We start from the raw sequence: 18,472 nt of genomic DNA, 5'->3' as shown, positions 1-18,472 counted from the left end.
GCATTGGAGCTTCCTTTGGACCTGACACCAATGTAATTAAGTTTGAAATAGAACCTTTAAGGAAGTGATTGAGATTAGGTGAGGTAACGACATCCATGGGAAAACTATAATCCAGAAAATAAGTCATTACAACAAACGTGACAAGGATCATTTGGGTAGTTAAAAAGCTGTACTACTTAATAAAATTATAATGTGAGTAGATAGTTAAAAATCTAACAACACAGAATAATCAAAGAAATGCCTATTGTATGAATAATATTTAATGCTACTTAAAACTATGCAGTGACGTGTTTTCTAAAAACCCAGTGATGTCAAGTATGTGGCAAATGAGGGACTTTCACAGGACAATGCCTGAAGGATTTGTGATATAGACCTTGTAGAGCAGTGTTGAGAAAGGGCAGGGGCTTTGGGCATAAAATTTGTTTGAATCTTAGGAATGTGTCTCGAGTCCCACGAGACCTGTTGAATGGGTTCTGAAGGGGGGAGTGTGGAACTGGAAAATGATAGCTATGAAATACAGACGTAGATGAAGTAAAAAACAGACACAGGGTAGCTTCGGGAGGTTCTGGGTCAATACCACAGATGCTGAGTTTATGACTCACAGCCTGTATATATCCAAAGCAAGGGGCGTCAAAATGACTTTCCCTTTTGAAGGACATCATGGTTCAAAGTACAAATTACAATCAAGTGTAAACACTTCCTTAATACTCAAGACATCTAGTGACCACACCTTATAGCAAAGCATCCTATAAATAGGCCTTAAAGTATAAAACACCTGGTAACCATGCCTTTTGGCCAAAACATCCTATTATGCAGCCTTGCGGGGGTGGGGGATGGGGACACACACACACACAAGTTTGGACTCTCTGACTCTCTGACCTTGAGTCAAGATGAAAACAAATCACAAGCTGGGGTCTCTGTGGGCCCCCACAAATGTGTAGATCAAATATTCAGTCAAAGGTGGTGTGAGTGCGGTGTGCGTGTGCGTGTGCCTGTGTGTGTGTGTGTATGTGTGTGTGTGTTTAATGTGACATAGTCCTGTTTTTTAGGAACTCACTATATAATGCAAGTTAAATCTTGAACTCACAATCCTTCTGCCTTACTTGACATCTGGAGAGCTGGGATCACAGGCATGCACCACCATGCCCAGCTTGTATTGGTCTTTTGATATCTGAACATGACTAAGGAACAGTTTTCAATTATTCATGCAAACATTAATCTTGTTGTTATCTAGTACGTGTGTGTATGTGTGTGTGCTCGTGTGAGTTCATACATGTGTGTGCATCTATACATGTATGTACATATGTGTATGTTGGGCTATGTGTTAGGAAATCAATATATAATGGCTAAAATTTAAAAGATCAGGAACCACCAATATACTCACATTATTTACAGGCATGGTGGTAAGGAAAAAGAGTCACTGAGTGAGTTGTTCAGTGAGTGAAGCCTTTGTAGAGTAGGCAACAGGGTCAGGCGGAGCTGGGAGTCCACTGTCCCACCTATCCCAAAGCTGATAGTTTTTAGTAATTAAATAATGCAAAAATTTGATTTGGCTACGAAATAAACATGGACTGGAAGAGGAGAAAAGAGGTAAGGGATAAAGGACAGATGGCAACAAGAGAAGGAAGGAGAAGAGAAGAACCTGGGCGGTGTGGAAGAAAGGGAGCGATGGACAAAGCAAGTGGGAAGAGAAAAACTGGTAACATGTCCATACATGACAAGTGCTAGGTCCAGAGGGAAAAACCCCAAGCACCCACAAAGGGCACGCTCCCTGACCTGGCCCAAGATGACCGTCTTGACTCAAGCTGGACCATTGCCGGTGGAGAGACAAAAGCTCACAGGCAGCATTCCACTGGGACCCGTGAATAGGGTTTTCTATTGAAACAGGAGGCACTTTCGGTACCTTCCCTTGCCTGTGGCAAAGGGGACATTTGACTCTCTGCTGTCATATACCTGTGGCTCTGTATCAAAGCCCACACTAGCCTTCAGGCTTCTCTGGTCCCTAGTAACTGTGAATATAAAAGGCCCTAAGCACACTGGCCCTTCTCACCTCTTCCACTATGCTGCCCCAGGCCACTCTAGATCACAGCTCATACCCCTCTGCAGTGGTTCTGCTCTCTTACAACAGCATGAACCCCCCTCCCACACACACACCACACCACACACACACACACACACACACACACACACACACACACACTTTGGACTTAACAGCAACATCATCATGATATTCATATCATTAAAATTTTAAGACAAGGAAATTTTAGTGCAGCACGAAGCAAATAGATTAAAAAGAAGCTAAGTTCCTTGTCGACCTTGAACTTTGTAAAATTTCATAGAGTGTATTTTAGTTGTGTTTGATGACACAAAGACAATGTGAATTTTTTCCTTATGCTCATTTTAGTTTTCAAATATTTCTTTAGTGTACTAATAGTATTTTTACCCTGAAGAAAGTTTTCAATGAATCTAGTTTTCTTTCCTTCTTAAAGATTAGTGAGGGTTAAAAACAAAACAGTGCCGGGTGGCACACGCCTTTAATCCCAGCACTCGGGAGGCAGAGGCAGGTGGATCTCTGTGAATTCGAGGCCAGCCTGGTCTACAGAGTGAGTTTCAAGAAAGGCACAAAGCTACACAGAGAAACCCTGTCTCAAACAAACAAACAAACAAAAACAAAACAAAACAGCAAGCAGTGGACAGATGTGGGCATCACCTGATCAAGCCTGGCTTCTCTGGAGGCTTTTGGGGATTTCAGAGATATAGATTCTAGCTAATCAACCCACTGTGGGTCCTCAGAGAAGAATTGTCTAGATCTAGTCCAGAGCACATTACAATTTATGCCACCTTCAAATAATTTAATGTACTGAGTCTCTGAAATGCCAAACACAGAAGCAAGAGTTTGTAAGACTTTGTCGGCCTAGCTTACATCCTGAACTGATGAAAATGTGGGGCGACAGCAGAGTGAAACAGACGTGCCCCTTTCTCTGTGCTCACATCAACCATGTGCCTCTCATTTCATGCAGGCCACTTTACGGTTGAGCTTCTCCTGGTGTCTATTGTAGAAAGGATTCATGGCTCTGAAAATGTCATGGGACTTAAATACATCTGAACCAACAGCAAACACTTTCTACTCTCCGTTAAAGCACATTGAGTATTTAAGCAAGTATCAAAATCCAGAACTCTGGGGAAATGTTGAGGTTTTCAAAGATACTGGATTCAATTTCAAAGAATCAATTAAAAACAAAACAAACCGAAAAGCCAGTAAAGTAGGCTTTACCTACTGGTCACTGGCTGGTGACTGCTTTGATCTCCTCTAGTGTTCTGGCCAAGGCGGATTTGCTGCTCAGAAATCTGTATGAGCTGACTGTAGGTTCCTCAGAGAAGGAAACACAGGGCTGTTGATGAAGGGCAGCTACACATGTGTTTGCAATATTAAGTAGAAAATTCTCTTGGCAAGAAAAAACAACTTTCAGCTTCACTGGCTTCCTGTTGCAGAAAAAGGAAGCTTCAGGGGTCATAAACTTCCTTTTTGTGAACGCCACTGGGACTGAATGTCCTGGAGGAACTGGGACTGAATGTTTTGGAGGAAGTATGGGTAAAGAAATTTCAGGAGAGGAAAATTTGACTACAGGGAGTGTCAGAATTATGATACGAGAGAGAGAGAGAGAGAGAGAGAGAGAGAGAGAGAGAGAGAGAGAGAGAGAGAGAGAGAGAGAGAGAGAGAGAGAGAAGAGAAAGGTGTTATCTGAGGAGATGTCAGCCGCCACCAGGAGAAGCAAGATATAAAAGTACCAGTAAGCCACAGCCATGTGGCAACTTATAGATTAAAAAATGGGTTAAATTATAAGAGCTAGCTAGTAAAAAGCCTGCCATAGGCCATGCAATTGTAAATAATATAAGCTTCTGAGTGATTATTTTATAAGCTGCTGTAGGACCATGGGGCCAGGCTGGACCTGAGAAACTTTCAACTACAATGTTTAATTATATTTAATATGGTGGGTTGCTTTCAAGAAACAAATGTTAAGTTTGTAAGATTTGGCTTGTATCAATGTTGTAACTTTTCAAGAAAAAGTGTTCCTGAAGGCCACTTTCTGTCTCATTTTCCCAGGGAATGAGGCAAGCAATTCTAAGATCTTTCACAATCATCGAGCCCTCCAAATGTACTTTGGGAGCTACTAGTGATGAGTGTCTTGCCTATGTGGACAAGCTGGCTATTATAGGGTGCCCAGGGTATGCTAGCCACTAGATTTCAGGGTTCCTTTCTTCCCACTGAAGTCTCAATGCTCACAATATAAAAAACTTGATGTCAGATACATACAGAAGTACTATTCCCTCAGAAACCCAAAAATCAAATGGATAATGCTGGCCATCTTTTGCTTTTTAAATTTTCCTTGGGAATTGATAAGAACTGATCCCCTCACAAGACCATTTAAGTGTACATTAAACAACTACAGAATAATGAATAAAAAGTTTGCCAAAAAGGTGATTATATCTACAAAGAGAAAGATAGTCACTATTCAGCTATCATTTCCCAAATAGGATATTGGACCTCCCTTCAGTGAGAATATCATTAAAGGAGTTTAGCTCAAAATCTTCCACTTATTCTGGAGCAGAGAGAAGACAAATGTTTCAGGAAAAAATTCTTTTTTTAAAAATTTTTAAAAATATGTTTTTAATTCACCTTACATACAAACTAGATGCTGAAGAAAACTTCCAAATTCCGATTTCTATATGAATGTGAGCCATGGCTCTAAGTAGCAGAAACTTATAGACCCTCTGAGATGCTTTGTCTGTAGATGAGTGGATGCAGTATGGACCAATGGAGATTAGAAGCAGCTGATCTTCAAGTAAGGAACAGAGATTCTTATTCAGAAACAACAGCTTTACCTGAAGAGACCCTTGAAAGCAGTGTATGGTTCTTTTCATGGGGTGGGGGGGGGTGCGATACTTTAAGGTCCCCAGGGGTTTCTGAGGATGTCTAACACCCTGGTTAGTACCTGACTCTATATACATTTATATCTCTATGTACATACAAGTGATCCATTTTGCTTTTCACTTAAGAAGGTACTTTATGGCTTAATTTTGACACTGTTGCACTGTGTAGCTATTCTTAAGTAAATTAAGGCTTTTTTGAACACTAAGTATGATACTATGATGGTCAACCTGAAAAATGAGAGGGAATAAGTGACTAACTAGATGGTAGCTGAAAGACCCCCACCAAAAGCCCAGACACAGTTCCCCCAGAAACCCAAAAGAGCTGAGGGAAGAGATAGCTTAAAGATAAACAGAACTGAGTCAGTTCTCCCTTCCTGGAGAGGGTGAAGTCAGGTGTTTTCAAAAGAACAAAGTCAGGATGTCTGGTGGTGAGCGATTAACCATGAGATGCCCCTCTCCGGAGATAACAAGACCAGACTCCAGAGATGGGTTGTAAAACTCCTGACAGGGCAAACAGATAAGCTGAAATAAGACAAAGTCCAGGCCTGGTAAAAACTGGACCAATCAAGGATGGACCCATACTAACCCTATCCCCTCTAGGCAATTTTGTAGGTTTTGCCTATAAAAACTAACTTCCCCAAGAAAGAGTAACTCTCCTCCCTGCCTCGAGGCGTCAGGTGTGGTGGACGAGGGTTCCCTGCTAGCTTGAACTAAGCACACACGTGCCCTGGGTGAAATAAACCTTGCTATTGCATTCTGGACATCTTGGGTCTCTGGTGGTCTCTTTGGGGGTCCTGATCTGGACAGAACAGTAGCATATATAGCATGGACATGTGGGACATGGAGGTTTATGTCTTGGGTGGGACAGAGTTGGATGGTGGTTGTTTGTCTGTTTCTAATTTTACTTAAAATTGTGCACACTTAAAGGAATTGTTGATACTTAGAATCTTTCACTTACTATTTTTAGATCACAATTGACTTCAGATAATTGAATCCATGAACAAATGAAACTGTCACGTGATTCCTTAATCCTTGGTTTCTATTATTGACCAGAACACAGTGTTAAGTTGCCTTGTCACTCCTAGGAACCTGACCACTTCCTTACCAGCCACTGTATTCCTAACTTTAACCAAGGTTAAACTGTCAATCCTATTCCTTCCCTGGAGATGGGGTGGGGGTGGGGGAGTGGAATTTCTTTCTCAGGGTGTGGATGGATTTCTCCATCTTTGTTATCATCTGTGTTTTGGCTTGAAGTCCTGGAATACAGCTGAAGGTTCAAACAGGGCCTTAGATTGGGGAAATCTGGAATCCTTTTAGCAATGAGAGTCTTTGCTCTTCCATCTTGTCCTGTTTTCTACCAGCTAATACTAAGTTAAAAAGCTCATTCATCCCTGATGGTGTCTCTCAACCTCTGCCTCAACTCCATGCTCTTTCTCACATTCCTCATCCATCTGCTAATTAATTCTCCCTCCTGGGCTTTACAAGGCTCTTTGAGCTAACCCAGTGGCAGATTCAATGCTCAGTAAGAGTAAAGGAGAGGACTACGAGCCACAGAAAAGAGCAGGAGAGCTTATGGAAAAGCCAGGTCTCGGTTATCCTTAAAGTACAGGGAACGCACTGGACACAGTGGGACTCATGACCAGTACACTTCAAGTGGACTGACAAAACTCCAGACAAAACTCATGATTAGTACAACTTGCATATTTCTACCCTTCTTTTTTCCAACTCCCAGCCATTTTCTTGAAACAAACTATCTCCAAAACAAACCCCCCAAACAAACAAACCCCCCAAACAAAAAATAATCCCTCTTCTATTTTATGGGTTTTTTTTTTTGTTTGTTTGTTTTTGGTTTTTCGAGACAGGGTTTCTGTTAGTTATTTAGCTGCGTTGTGTTCTTACCCTGCAAGGAAATGTCACGAAACACGACAGAATCCGCTTATAGAGTTTATTAGAGTTAAAGGGACAGAGTGTGCAGGCCTGTGGGAGAGACACGTGTGTGGAGAAGAAGAGGGACTGGGAATCATGGCGTCCGCTTTAAAACCGGCTGGGGGCGTGGCCAGGTCACGTCACTACTCCACGCGTGTGCGTAGATCACATGGTCACGTTGCGTGCTTACGTGGCCATGTAAAGTCACGGATCCTGGTCACGCGAGATGCCTTGACCCGGAACTTGCTAGGCGGAGGTGTCCGGGTCTGCCGGGTATCCTGGTTACGAAAGACGCCCTGAACCAGAAATGCCTATCCTGACCTGGAATTGGTTAGGCGGAAGTGTCCACCCAGTATATGTGACCGTGGGGGCGTGTTGTGAACCCTTCAGTTTCTCTGTGTAGCTTTGTGCCTTTCCTGGAACTCACTTGATAGCCCAGGCTGGCCTCGAACTCACAGAGATCCGCCTGGCTCTGCCTCCCGAGTGCTGGGATTAAAGGCATGTGCCACCACCGCCCGGGCTTATGTTTTTATAATATATTTTATCTAAAACTTTTTTGTATTTTAATTTCATATAAAATTATTATGTAATAAATATATAATTATTTTGTTTTTAAAATAAATACAGAAATGTAAAATTATTGTGACTCATTTAAATATTTAAAATTATAAGTATTTATATTAGTATATAGCACTTATTTTTATTTTATTTTATATGTTTATAAAATTTATAATTTATATGATTATACCATATAATCACCATATGTTAAATATGTTAGATATTACATAGGTGTACATATAGTATATATTTCATATGCTTCTGTTATTATTGTTTTAATCTTAGTTTAAGAGGACATTTTTTGAAAGTTCATCATATTTTGTGAAGTTTCTTGTTTTGCCAAAGCATAACAGATTACTTGAAGCCTCTCTTTATAACTGTACACTTTGGGCTATTACCAAGTCTCCAAGCTCTGAAGTAAAATAGACCGACTTCCTTTCTGTGTGTCCTTGGCCTCTCTGCCTCTGCTTCCTGTCACCCCATATCAGAAGGCTTGTGTGAGATTCGACTGAGAGAAGCAGAGGATGGTGCCTAGCACAAGGAAAGCCGGTGGTGAATGGCCCTCAGCAGAGCCTCCCTCAGCGCTCTGCAGCCTAGAGCTCATCTCCAAGCTTGTTTACAGACCTCTGGGGAGTGGCTGAAATCTCGGCTTTTCTTTGACAATTATTGCTTGAGTCAAGGCCAGTTATGCAAAACACTATTCTTGTGACTTCTTTTTCAGTTTGGGAATGTCAGTTAGAACCAAGAAACCGAAACCGACCTTGTAAACACTCCCTGAAAGTAAGTTGTGTTCTCTCAGGCTGTGACCCCTGGCTGCTCTCTCGAGGGCCCTTCCTCCACGTTAGGACCCAGTCACACTGACAAAGGAAAGGGAAACTTGAGAGCCAGGATCATGAGAAAGGTTCTCAGCATGGCAACATAGCCTCTCTTGTGCCTCTATTTCTATAACACTCTGCTTCAAATTACCTCCCTAGTATAGTTGTGAAACTGAGATCCTCCATAAAACAAACACGGAAACAAGGGAAGCAGGCGAGGTGATTATTTCTACAAAATAACCTCAAGGGGAACAGAACAACTCAAACTGCAGACTGGGCTTTGTTTTATTTTTCTGGGGAGACAAAGAAATGGATGAAAGAAGCCACTTTGGCTGGGTACGGTACACAGTACACACGGAATCCCAATTCTGGGGAGGCTAAGACAGGAGACTTGGGAATTTTGAGACCAACTGAGGCTCCATGATAAGACTTTTATAGCAACAAAAACTAAGTACTGCCACTGACCTCGAAACCCAAAAGACGCTCTTTCAAACAATTTCCTCTCTCTATAGATAATTGCACTTTTTTTTTCCTGTTTCCTCTTGTTTGCTGTTTTCTGAAAGGCTGAGAAGAGTTCCAGGCACCCATATTTGGCTTTCTGTCCCATCTTTGAGGATCCATCCCCATCCATTCATGAATCCACTAATTATTCATTCATCAGCTCAATACTTATTGAAATTCCAACCACATTTTTAACAGTGTTCTCTATCCCTGAAGTTCTGAGAATAATTGAAGAATAAAAACAGAGAACACTTATTGATCTGGTGAAAGAAAATGACGCAACGAAGGTTAAATATTTCTAGAGGGCTGGTGGGGGATAAGAAGGGAGATGAACTCATCCCAGTTTAAGGTCAAACCACAGAGTGTTCCCAACAGATGTAAACAAAGGAAGTCAGTATCGTCAGGCTTTCCACATCTTTCAGCCAGGAATAGCATCACAGCTAATCGTTGTAGCTTGTCCATGAATTGTCCTCCAAAGGCTCCTGGATTGAAGTTCGACTTGCCTGCTGGTGAAGCTAATCCTTAAAAGTGTAAGCAAGAGCACAGTGAGAACGTCAAACAGAACTGCTCATGAGTGAAAAAGAAAAATGTATCCAAATGGCCAGAGCTATCTCAGGGTGGGCTGTGGGAGGGGCAGCAGGAGACTCAGGTGCAGGAAACACAACAACAACAACAACAACAGAGAAGCATTGCTTATAAAGAGAAACAGGTAACTGGAGGGTGGGGGAGAAGGAAGCCTATGAACTGGAACAGCCTGGACACTGGGAGTAGTGGGGGAGGGGACTAGAAGAGCCCCACGGTTTTGGTGTCCACCACAGGCATGTCAGTGGGGAACCAGATGCCTCACCAGCCACAGGCAAAGGGAAGTAGGGAAGTGGATCTTCCTGGCAAAAAGAAACACTTGTCACAGGTCTCTGGGAGCAAACTCGGATCTAGCCATCAGCAATTCCTGTTTCCTTGTTGTTAGGTTTTTGTCTGCGTTGTGTTCTTACCCTTTGCAAGGAAACGTCACGAAACACGACAGAATCCGCTTATAGAGTTTATTAAAAACAGAGGATAGAAAGTGCAGGCCTGTGGGAAAGACACGTGCGTGGAGAAGAGGGGAGAGGGAATATCGCGCCGGACTTTTAAAACCGGCTGGGGGCGTGGCCAGGTCACGTCACTACATGGTCATGTTGCGCACTTACATCACCATGCAATGGCACGGGACTCTGATCACACGAGACCCCTTGGCCCGGAACTTGCTAGGCGGAGGTATCCTAGCTACGGGATGCTCTTTTGATGCGGAAATGGCTAGGCGGAAGTGTTCACCCAGTAAATGTAGCCACGTTGTGAACCCTTCATTCCCGACTCTTTTACTTTAAAAAAAAAAAAAGAAAAATTGTGGTTGACTGGGTGCGGGGGCGACGTTTCTCTCAAAGACTGCTTCCAGCTGAATAGTGGGCGTCGGCTGGCTCTTGGGGGGGGTGAGGGGTATCTTGTGAAGTCCGGGAGTAATGTTGGAAGTCCTGGAACGACGTTCTGCCTTCTCCTGGTTCCGCGGCTGTCCATCCGTGCTGGTGCTGGGGACCTCCTGTGTCGTGGCTGGGGGCCTCTCATTTAACAAGATACTGTTGACATAGAGAGAGCTTAGAGAGAAAGAATCATTATTATTTTGTTTTGGAGTTGGCATTTGTCTGAGGTAGATTTGGCCTGCCCAGATAGAGGCATGTGACATTTACCTGAGGTAGATCTGGTCTTAGTACTCTGCTTAATTTCTATCTGAGACAAGCCTCATTAGAGGTAATTCATTTAAAGCACCTGCTTTGGTAGTTTACTTAAGACACCTGTTCTCCTTATTAGGTTAACACTTGGGAAACACAGGTGATCAGTTGCTGAGTATTGAACAATGATAAATTATTGTATTACATTATTCCTTACCGCCTGGATATTTTTGATGGTCCTTTTTGCCTCCGGCTCTGTGTGGCCCTGGTTGGAAAAGGAAGGGGTGGTACCTTATTCCTCTGGAATTGGTGGCAAAGCAGGGGATCCTGATGTCCTCTGGAGCTTGAGAGTGAGAGGCCCTGTTTGTTTCACTGTATATGAAGAGAGATTCTTCTGGGATGGAGGTGAGATAAAAGGTTTTAGGTGAGACAGGTGGACCCAGTGAGGAAAGCCCTCGAGTTTAGCAGCTGTAGGGGTTACAAGAATTACTTTGAAGGGTCCCTGCCACTTAGGGGAAAGGGGTGTAGGACGCTGACCCGGAGGGGAAAGAAGAACCTGATCCCCAATGTGTATTGGAGATGGGCAAGGATTGTCACATGGCTGAGGCAGTGAACAGTCCGCATAGCTCCATAGAATAGACCTTAGATGACATAAAAGAGGGGTTAACAGACTGTCTGGAACAGCTGGAGGCTTGGAAAAAAGACCTGGTGTTAGAACTGGCCTTCCATACATTAGTTCAAACGGAGAGACTGAAAGAGGCTTTTTAGGAAGAGCCCTGAGCCTGAGGAGAGCTAGAGGCAATAATCTTACCCAGTCGAGATGAAGTTCCTGTGACATCTTGGTAAGAATAGTTTTTAAAGACCGGTTGGTACGCTCCACCTTTCCTGAGGACTGGGGGCGGTATGGAATATGGAAATTCCATGAGATATTAAGGGCCTTAGCTACTGTCTGAGAAACCTGGGAAGTGAACTCTGGACCATTATCAGACTGGAGGGAAGCAGGGACTCCAAACCGAGGAATAATCTCTCGGAGAAGGAGGTCTGCAACTGTCTGGGCCCGCTTATTAGACACAGGGAACCCCTCCACCCAGTTCGAAAATGAGTCCACCATCACCAGGAGATATTTAGCTTTCTTGACAGTGGGCATATGAGTAAAATCAAGCTGCCAGTCAGCCCCTGGAAGGGAACCTCTAGCCTGGTGGGTGGGAAAAGGCTGACTCCTGTACTTGGTATTGGGATCTGTTTTCTGGCAGATCTCACACGAGGCAGTAATTGTTCTTAAAAACTGTAGGTCCTCAGAGGTGGGCTGCAGGTGAGCTTTTACGAATTGAGACAGAGCAAGATTATTAGGATGAAAGAGTTGGTGTAGATAGGAAAGAATTTGTCTGGTGTCTGGAGTTTCCCGTGAGGGTGTAGGCTGTACTGTATGGATTCCCTGCGGTGGGTGAGGTGAGACTTGGCCCTGGAGGGCCGCTGCTCTGGCTGCCTGGTCAGCCCGGTTGTTTTCCCTAGAGATGATGGAGCTGTCAGTCTGATGAGACCGGCAGTGGACAATTCCTATAGCCCTGGGGAGGTGGGAAGCCTCCAACATGGCCATAATTTGACCTGAGTTAGATATGGATCCTCCTTTTGCTGTGAGAAGTCCACGCTCCCTCCAAATAGCAGCATGGGACAGGAGGATATGAAAAGCATATTTTGAATCAGTATAAACGTTTAGAGATTGTCCCTTTGCCAATTGGAAGGCACGGGTGAGAGCTATCAGCTCAGCCTGTTGGTTAGTGGTGTGTGTGGGCAATGCCTGTGCTTCTATCACCTGAGTGTCTGACACTATGGCATAGCCCGCCTTACCGGTCCCTTCATATAGGAAGGAGCTGCCATCTGTGTACCAGGTATAAGTAGCCTGAGGCAATGTGCCCTCCTATATGTGTGAAGGGTGAGGTAACAGCTCTTCTAAGGTTTCAGTGCAGGAATGAGAAGGAGAATAGTCAGCGTTAGGTTGAGGGAGGAGGCTTGAAATGTTAAGAGGTGGACAAGTCCGGAAAGTAAGCGTGGCATCCTCTAGTAATGCCACCTGGAGAGAAAGAACCCGGGAAGGAGGTAAAGTTTGTAAGCCTTTATAAGTTAAAAGATGGGACAAGTTATGGTGAGAGAAAACAGTAATGGATGACCCAAAACTTAGCTTCTTTGATTCCCGAATAAGGAGCTCTGCAGCTGCTAAGGCACGGATACAAGGTGCCCAGCCCTGACTGGTAAGGTCTAGCTTCTTTGACAGATAAGCTACAGGTGCAAAGGAGGGTCCCAGCTGATGCCCTAGAGCTCCCAGGGCGAATCCTCCTTTTTCTGCTACATAAAGGGAGAACGGACGAGTTAAGTCTGGGAGATGGAGCGCTGGAGCCCGAAGAAGAGCCTGCTGAAGCCTTTGGAAAGGTTTTGTAACAGGATGGAGGAGGGGCTCGTGTGGCGAGCCCTGAGCTGCCTCATATAAGGGGCGGGCAAGGAGAGAGAAAGACGGAACCCAGGACCGTAGAAAGCCCGCTATTCCTAGGAAAGACAGGATTTCCTGTTTAGTGGAAGGGACTGTAAGGGACTGGATTAGACGTTTCCTGTCTACAGTAATAGCCTTGTGAGTTGGAGTAATGGATAGACCTAGATAGGTGACCTGGGTAGCTGACAGCTGAACTTTAGAAGGAGATACCCTGTACCCCCGGCTGCATAAGAAATTTAGGAGAGCAGAAGTGTTAGTCTGGCTAACCTGTAAAGATGGGCTACAGAGTAAAATATCATCTACATACTGTATTAGCTTAGAATCAGGGAGAGACAGAGAAAGCAGGTCAGAGGCCAGAGCCTGACCAAATAGGTGTGGACTGTCCCTGAATCCCTGTGGCAGAACAGTCCAGGTCAGCTGTGTGGACCGGTGAGTGTCAGGGTCGGTCCAGGTGAAAGCAAAGATATTTTGAGATTGAGGACTGAGAGGAATAGAAAAGAAGGCATCTTTGAGATCCAGAACTGAGAAGTGAGAGGTTCCTGAGGGGATAGTAGATAGGAGAGTATAGGGGTTAGGCACTACCGGATGGAGAGGGACCACTGCAAAGTTAATGAGCCGGAGGTCTTGAACCAGGCGGTGGGTTCCGTTAGACTTTTTAACTGCAAGTATGGGGGTGTTAAAAGGTGAAGAAGTTGGGCGGAGCAGCTTTTTCCTGAGGAGGTCAGAAATAATGGGCTTAAGTCCTCTCAGGCTCTCGAGTGAGAGAGGGTACTGAGCTCGGGTGATATACCTGGCAGGATCTTGTAGCTGGATAATAACAGGCTGATGGTGTCTAGCAATAGAAGGGTTCTGGGTATCCCAGACTTCTGGGTCTACCTGAGAAGCTGGTAAGGGGAAAGAATTGTCCGAGTCAGAAGAGTTAGTAGCTAGGAGGAGGAGGAGGGGAGCCGCTGGCGCGTCTGGGATAAGGCACATGTGTGGGGCGAAAGAAATGGACGCCCCTACCTTAGCTAGGAGATCCCTCCCCATTAAAGGTACAGGGCAGCTTGGCACCACTAAGAATGTGTGTGTGAGAGGGATGCCTCTGAAAATACAATTAAGTGGCGGTGTCTGTTGAGGCAGATAAGGCTGTCCCCCAACCCCGACAATAGGGAGACGAGAAGGAGAGGTGGGCCCCCAAAACTCTCTCAGGACAGAGTAGGTAGCTCCGGTGTCCAAAAGGAACGAGATGGGGTGCCCATTAACTTTGATCACTACCCTTGGTTCCCTGTGTGAGATGGGAGTGGCCGGGGCGGAAACCGGGCAGCGTCAATCCTCGTTGTAGGCCACGCCTACAAAGTCAGCCGGAGAGTCGTTGTCACATTCATCCTCATCTGGCGTTCCTGTGTCGCTTGGGACATCAGGACAGTCAGCTGACCAGTGACCCCTCTTGTGGCATTTCGGACAAGGCTTTGCCGGTGCCTTTCGTGTGCCGTTGGTGCACGCCCGTGCCCAGTGGCCTTCTCTCCCGCACTTGTAACAGGAACCAGACGGCTTTCGGGGAGCCGGTCGGACAGTGCTTGCCAGCATCTGGCAGCTCCTTCTATGGGCTTTTTCATCTCTACCATGGTACACCTTAAAAGCTATTGCCAGCATGTCTGCCTGCGGAGTCAGTGGGCCATTCTCCAAACGTTTAAGTTTGTCTCTAATGTCGGGGAAGCTCTGAGAGACAAAGTGGGTCATTAACAGCTGCCTGCCCTCAGGGCTCTCCGGGTCTAAGCTGGTGAACTGAAGTAGAGCCTTGGTGAGCCGCTCTAAGAACTTAGACGGATTTTCATCCTTATCTTGGATCACCATTTTTAGTTTTTCATAGTTTACTGGTTTTAGGGCAGCCTTACGGAGGCCTGTCAGGAGACAGGTAATAAACCTATCTCTGGCTAGACAGCCACTCTGGGTGTTATAGTTCCAGTGTGGCTCCTGGTCAGGAACCGCTTCGGCTCCTGGGGGGTGTGAAAGGTTAGTCTGATGAATTTCGTCTGCGTGGGTTCAAGCCACGACACAGGAGGTCCCCAGCACCAGCACGGATGGACAGCCGCGGAACCAGGAGAAGGCAGAACGTCGTTCCAGGACTTCCAACATTACTCCCGGACTTCACAAGATACCCCTCACCCCCCCCAAGAGCCAGCCGACGCCCACTATTCAGCTGGAAGCAGTCTTTGAGAGAAACGTCGCCCCCGCACCCAGTCAACCACAATTTTTCTTTTTTTTTTTTTAAAAGTAAAAGAGTCGGGAATGAAGGGTTCACAACGTGGCTACATTTACTGGGTGAACACTTCCGCCTAGCCATTTCCGCATCAAAAGAGCGTCCCGTAGCTAGGATACCTCCGCCTAGCAAGTTCCGGGCCAAGGGGTCTCGCGTGATCAGAGTCCCGTGCCATTGCATGGTGATGTAAGTGCGCAACATGACCATGTAGTGACGTGACCTGGCCACGCCCCCAGCCGGTTTTAAAAGTCCGGCGCGATATTCCCTCTCCCCTCTTCTCCACGCACGTGTCTTTCCCACAGGCCTGCACTTTCTATCCTCTGTTTTTAATAAACGCTATAAGCGGATTCTGTCGTGTTTCGTGACGTTTCCTTGCAAAGGGTAAGAACACAACGCAGACAAAAACCTAACACTTGTGTCCCTGTCAGCTTCTAGGCCCCTGGGGTTCTCAACCCTCCTGATGCTGCTGCGGCCCTTTAATATACGTCCTCACGTTGTGGTGAACCCCGACCACAGCACTGTTTCTTTACTACTTCAGAACTGTGATTTTGCTACTGTTAGGAATCTTACTGTAAATATCTGGTATCAGGATGTCTGATACAATACCCCACAGGGTCTCGACCCACAGATTGAGAATCACCGTCTATCCTGAGCTGAGCCCAGACTGTCGTCTCGGACATAGTCAGGTGGGCCTGCCCTTTTGGGGTGCTTGGGGCTTTTCTTCAAACCTAACAAAAGATTCTTTGAATCATGAGGGCTCTTGCCTAAGTAATAGATGAATCCATTGATGGACTTACGATAGAATTATTTCAAATGAGTGGAAACTGGGGGCATTCTTAGAGGAAATGGGTCCCTGGAGATGGATCCTTGTTCCTGGCCCCTTCTGTTTCTTTTCTCTGTTTCCTGAAGGCCACCAGGTGAGTAATTTCCCCCTGCCACGCCCTTCCCCTGTGACATTTCTGTCTTGCACAAGTTTAAACACAATGGTATCAGGCAACCATGAACCAAAATAAATCCTTTCTCCATTCAGGTCTTTTTTCTTTTTTTTGGTTGAGAACACTAACCAGTGAGAATAGGTTGGCAGTCAGAATCTCTTCCCAGATAGCAAATTATCCTCAAAACAAATTCATATATATGGGATATATAGATATAGACACAGACAGACAAATTCTTCCCATGAACTGGTCTTGTGGGACACTCTCCGGGGCTTTCGGATTCAGTGTTCCTGAGCTGCATTTTTTTTTTTACCTCTTTTGAACTCCTTGACAACCTTTTAAAAGTGAGTTGCCAACTATGAGCCAGGAACTGTTTTGTGTCTTCCATCTATTATGTTTAATCTCTGATGTATGTAGTCGTTATCTTTTTTAGATGCCCAGGAATAGACTACAAAAGGATAGGGGACTTGCATAAGACTGTACCATTGTAAGCAGAGGATCTTTGATTCTGGTGCTCTGGCTCTACAACCAGGACTAAGTGACCTGAGTGAGCATATGTCCAACCTTTGACCTGACATTGTCATCTACGAAGTTCATGCTCCAGAACTACACAATCAAGTTACAACAAAAGCAAGCAAACAAACAACAACAACAACACCAAATGATACATTTAGGGATATATTTGCAGAGTGTTACAAATGCTGACCCCAGACTTACACACCATTCCAAGAAAGAGTACATCCTTAAATGTACCTGCAGAGGCTGGAGTGATAGCTTCATGATTAATAGCACTGGCTGCTCCTCCAGAGGATCAGATTCAGACTTAGCCCCCAATGGCAGCTCACAACTATCTGTAACTCCGGTCCCAGGGGATCTGACACTTTTGTCTGACCCCTGAGGGCAGCAGGCAGGTTATGTGCAGACATACATTAAGATAAATCACTCATACACCTAAAATAATTTTTAAAAATGTACTGAAAGTGCCCTCTTTACCTTACAAGGATGGGGTAATTTCAGCCTGTCCAGGACCTACGTGTTTAAAACAATTCTTTTTAGCTTAATCCACTTCAGTGAAACATTCTCTGTAAATTAACAGGATGGAATAAAAAACTCATACTCTGATCTGTGGTGGCCCCACGCCTCACATATGAAGTCATAACGTAATCTCTATACACTGCAGAGAGGTATCTATAAAGCATCTTATATACCTAGCAAAAAAAAAAAAAAAAAAAAAAAAAAAAAAAAAAGAGTCAACCAGTAGCCCTGGAGCTGAAATAAATAGGAAGTGAGAGGAACATTTGGGACAACTCCTATACTTTAAAGCCCTCAAGAGTTACAGCAATAATTCCCACAAAGTGACAGCCAGAATCTGCAGAAATGAAACTAGCTGGCTAGGTTTCCAATTCCCAGCCTTCTTCGGTGCTTCTCTGGATTAGTCACAGTTTGGAAAGAGAAACAGAACTTAAAGGGATTTGGGTCATGGGTGTTTGTAGGCGCTGCCGAAACAGTCTTTGTGAGGCTCTTGCTTCATCCCCTGTGTCAGCTACGTTGAAGCCCACAAAGCAGGCAGTAAGGGTGATGAGATGGGCCGTGCAGGGACAGGCTGCTGTCTCTCTAGACCAGAACCTAGGCCAGCTCCCACTGCAAAGCTGAACCTCTGTCTCGGACCTAAGCACATACCTGGACCACAGCGTAGAAATGTCAAAGGACCCGGACAAATGAGCAGTTACAGGTCTTGCACATCATCGAGTTGAGCCAGCAGATGAACACAGTGTGTTAGGAATTGCAAAAATACCTGGTGTCTGCTGCCAAGCATGAAGATAAACACGGCTGCTTCTTTTTTTACTCTCCAAATAGAATGCAAAAGCCCTGACTGAGAGGGAAATTCAGGGGAACCATCCAGACTAGCCAGATCGACACATTACAAAGCTCTGCTTCTGTTCTAGCCAAGGCACTGCCCTGCGAGCCCTTTGGCAGTGTCTTCAGGGGTAGAATGTCTTCACTGTAAAACAAACATTGGGGAATACAATCCATTCTTTGTTTCTGGAATGACGAAGGAGAAATTGTGCCAGCATTGCCCTCTAGTAATAGCAGCAGCTGTCAACAAATGGAATTCTTTTGCAGCTATTTGTATTCTAAGAGAAAGAAAACTTGAGGAAACTCCATCCCAATGGTGGCCATCTCCCTTTCATCTGAGCCTGCTGCTCATCCTTTTGTTTCTTGTCAAGGCTCAAGAATCACTGTACCAGATTCCAGTGGCTATAAACAGGATCGTTAGTTCGATCCATGGGTCAAGATCTAGAATGCTAAGGGAAACACACTGAAAAGTTTCTGCACCCTAATAAGCCTCTCCGCCGACACAGCAGTTCAAATCA

General features: G+C 44.9%; 1 protein-coding gene across 2 annotated transcripts in view; it reads right to left on the bottom strand.

The window, feature by feature from the left end:
- The window catches only part of Ifit2 (interferon induced protein with tetratricopeptide repeats 2), a 33,059-nt gene extending 15,031 nt beyond the window's left edge, over positions 1-18,028 (bottom strand). Inside the window, exon 1 of one of the 2 annotated variants that reach the window (XM_042262795.2) lies at positions 17,778-18,028. The gene's annotated coding sequence lies outside the window, so the exon portion shown is untranslated. The remainder of the gene's footprint in view (positions 1-17,777) is intronic. The other variant, XM_076562536.1, reaches the window with a different exon arrangement.
- Between the last annotated feature and the right edge of the window lie 444 nt (positions 18,029-18,472).

The sequence above is a fragment of the Peromyscus maniculatus genome, chromosome 1 (assembly GCF_049852395.1).
Source record: "Peromyscus maniculatus bairdii isolate BWxNUB_F1_BW_parent chromosome 1, HU_Pman_BW_mat_3.1, whole genome shotgun sequence".
In the NCBI taxonomy this organism is placed as follows: Eukaryota; Metazoa; Chordata; class Mammalia; order Rodentia; family Cricetidae; genus Peromyscus; species Peromyscus maniculatus.
The sequence above is the reverse complement of the archived record's forward strand: the minus strand, read 5'-3'. Positions and strand labels throughout refer to the sequence as shown.